This window comes from Pteropus vampyrus, unplaced genomic scaffold, assembly GCF_000151845.1.
Source record: "Pteropus vampyrus isolate Shadow unplaced genomic scaffold, Pvam_2.0 Scaffold70, whole genome shotgun sequence".
NCBI lineage: Eukaryota > Metazoa > Chordata > Mammalia > Chiroptera > Pteropodidae > Pteropus > Pteropus vampyrus.
Window position 1 is genome coordinate 1,892,921 of NW_011888851.1, and position 3,772 is coordinate 1,896,692.

The 3,772-nt window shown below is 33.1% G+C and overlaps 1 pseudogene; it reads left to right on the forward strand.

The window, feature by feature from the left end:
- Positions 1 to 1,270: 1,270 nt before the first annotated feature.
- Positions 1,271 to 1,389, forward strand: LOC111740950 (annotated as a pseudogene).
- Positions 1,390 to 3,772: the final 2,383 nt, after the last annotated feature.

The following is a 3,772-nucleotide window of genomic DNA, read 5'->3' on the forward strand; positions in this document are numbered from 1 at the left end:
ATCTTGTTCCTAATTTTTAGGCAAATGCCTTAATATTTCATTATTATATGTGATGTTTGCTGAAGATTTTTTACATATACCTTTTATTAAATTAAGACAATTTCTCTTATTTCTAGTTTTTTATTAGCATGAATGTATGTTGATTTACATATAATGCTAATCGCATTGGTTATAATAACTATACAATTTTTCTCCTTTAATCTATTAAAAGAGATTATGTTATGGTGATTTATATTAATAGATTCTCTAATGTTAAGTAATCTTGGTCATTATACATTGTCTTTTATATGTTTCTGGATTTGGGTCATTATGTTTTTCTGAGAACATTTCATTAATTACATTGGTCTGCAATTTTCCTTTTTTGTGCTGTCCTGTTTGGTTATGCTGTCAAAGTTCTGCTAGCCATTTAAAATTTGTTGTAGTATTTTCTCTTAATCAATTTTGTGGAAGAATTTGTATAAAATTGTAGTTAAATGTTCTAGTGTTTCTTTGAAGGGAGTTTTAAACAATGAATTTATTTTCTTTCATTTTTATAGCTGTTCTTCCTACCTATTTTGTTATGACCTTGAAGTTTATTTCGATGGACATTAGTAATAGCTTCTTCTGGTTAGTAGTATTTACATTGTTCATGCTACATTCTTTTAAATTTCTTTCAAACTTAATGCTCCCTTGTTTATTTGTACTTTTTTTCTGACTTAATCTTATTAAAATTTATTTATTTTAGTCTGTTCAGTCTCTTTATTGAGTTTTTTTTGAAAAAAATGCTTGCCCATGTTTTTGGTACTTCTTTTTTTTACAGGTACTAGGAAGGGTTACCCACACCTTGAGTGTAAGGATGGCCATGTGACTTGCACAGGCCAATGAAACATGCAAATATGTGTTTTGTGTTACCCCCAGGTGTACAAATCTTCATGCTCTCTCCCACTGCTGTGGCAAATGCAGAAAGTTCTTGTTGGGATGAAGGAGATAGTAAGGACTCTGTCAGCCTGGGACCTTGAGGGACTTCAATGAGTAGAACTTCCCTGCTGACTCCTAGTAATATGAAGTATGAGGTAGAAAGAAAGCTTTGTACTTTTAGCCACTGAGGTCTTGCAGGTGTTTGTTTCATAGTATAAGTAGCCTATCCTGAGTCTTAAAACAATGTATTAACCTTTGTTGTAACTCATGAGAGTATTTGGGTTTCTATTATAGTATTTTACATATTTTTCTGTAGGTTTAAACTATTTCACAATATTTAAAAATAGGTTAAAGTAACAATAATGTTAAAAGAGTCTACAGCTATGCCACCCTGAACAAGCCCAATCCCGTCTGATCTCGGAAGCTAAGCAGGGTTTGGTCTCGTTAGTACTTGGATGGGAGACCACCTAGGAAGACTGGGTGCTGTAGGCATAAAAAATAAAAAAATAAAGGATTGTAAGCTGACAAGGTCCTTGCAGTCTGTGAGGTCAACTAAGGGTTGCCTCGCCTAAAAACAAACAAACAAACAATAATGTTTAAAGAACATTGTTTTTCACATGTATGTATATTTGCTCTATTTTAAGGAATAGCAAATTGTAGGCTTGCAGTAAACAACTTGTTCCTGGGTCAAAACTGCAAAGTAAATCCCCAAATATTCAAAATTCAATTTTCTCATGATTATAGCCCATTAAAAACACTTTTGTTTTCTTTAGTTGATTTCAGAGTTTTCAGTGCATTCCAGAATTTCACTGACTCTAGAACAACTTTCATGTTACTCTCTAAGCTTTGAGAATCTCCATGCTAAGAAGCTACTATAAATATGGATTCACAGAAATTTCTCACAGAAAGCTTTTTATTCGTCCCTAGAGTAACCAGAAATAGGCTTGTGAGAAACACCCAGAAATTTCTGTCTCTTCCTTGACCTAGTGGATAGATTTTCATAAATTATTTATTTTCTGATTTTTTTTTTTTTTTTTGCAGGTCATCTTTTTCAGAGTACAGGCTTTATGTAGTATTTTCTGTACTTTGTGAATTCCCTATGTAGTCCCTATATAATTTTTTCATGTACAACGTGTTCCACGACATCAGTAAGAAAAACACAACTGTCCAGTAGAAAAATGGGCAAAAGATATAAAGTCCAGAGAAAAAGAAATATAAAAATCCTTAAATGTATGAAAATATACTCATCACCATACATAATAAAATAAATGCAAATGTGAGATGTGAGATGCCATTTCAAATTTATAAGATTAGAAAAAATCCAAAAATTTGACATGCTCCTTGTGTGCCAGTCTGCAGAGGAAGAGACATTCCTTACAGGCTGGTCACATTGTCATACAGTACAACCTCTATGAAGGGCACTCTGGTAATAGCTCAAAATAAACCGAATTTACTCTATTATCCAAATATCCCACTTCTAGAAATTAATCCTGCAGATATGTTTATAAACATACATGATGGTCTAATTACAAGTTTATATACTGCAACAACCTGTGTTCATCAATAAATAATTGCTTTCTACACAAAGGGATACTATGCAGTGTTTTAAAAGACCAAGGAAATGTTATGTTCTGATGTAGAAATATCTCCAAGATACACTATTACCTGGAAAAAAGATAAGCAAATCTCATAAGATTGCATACAAAAGGTAGGCTACCTTTTGTGTATAAAGGAAGAACAAATGTACATTGATGTGTGTTTATTATTGCTTAGGGAACACTAGAAGGATCATAAAAAACTAATGTAATAATTTATTTATGGGAAGAAGGGGGATGGATGAGGACAAAAATACTATTTATTATAGAGTTATTATTTTTGAACCATGTAGCTACATTATCCATTAAAAATAAAATAGAATAAAACAAAACAACAACAAATCACTAGCCTTAGCTGTTAAAGTCTCTATAAGGTTAAAGATTAGGTACTTATCACTCTTGCTTTAAATTTTCTCTTGATTTCTGACACCTGGGATTTTTTTCCTGCAAGCTCAGCTATTTACTGACATACCTCCTTTTATTGCACTTCACTTTATAGTGCTTCACAATTGTTGCCTTTTTTTATAGATTGAAGGCAAAACCTTCCACCAGCATAAAGATTACAACTCGTTTTATCGTGACACTCAGTTTATTGCAGTGGCTTGGAACAGAAGCTGTAGTATCTCCAAGGTATGCTTGTATTTAAAACTTTTTAAAAAATGTATTATCCAGCATTTTTGTGAGTTTGCAGCAAGAGGGGTGCTCTAGTAGGTTGGCATCCTGATTGCTGGAGGCCTAGGATATTCATAGGGTTAATTAAGCAGCCAAAGGAATTTCTCAAAAGTCAAAGAGCAGAAGGGCTTTAACATGGCAAGCTCACACAGGCTTACTTCTGTGAGTGTGTTGGAGACCATGGAATTGGCTCTTTGTAATCAGCCATTCTTGAAGAGGGAAGTAAAAATTAAAATTGGTATTTGACTTGTATGTATCATGACATCGCTGATACATTTTATGTTATGGCTATTTCCCCTTGCTAACAGAGAAGAATTCTACTCTGTGTGTTTAGTTTCAAATACTTAAATACACACTACATCAGAAAGCATTTGTTCCATGTAACAAGTTTAAGTCTTAAAAATGTTTTATTTCTATTATCATCCTAAATTATATAAAGTAATTGAACCAAGTAGTTGAAACTCTTCAAATTGGGTTTTAGGAGGTGTTAAGCCCAGGGAAAGACACGCCTTCATTTCTGATATAACTACATTCTGAGAAGCTTGTTTGTGAGGAGAATGGAGAGTGGGACAGTTAGAGGCTTTGAGCCCCATTAGAAATTGAGATTG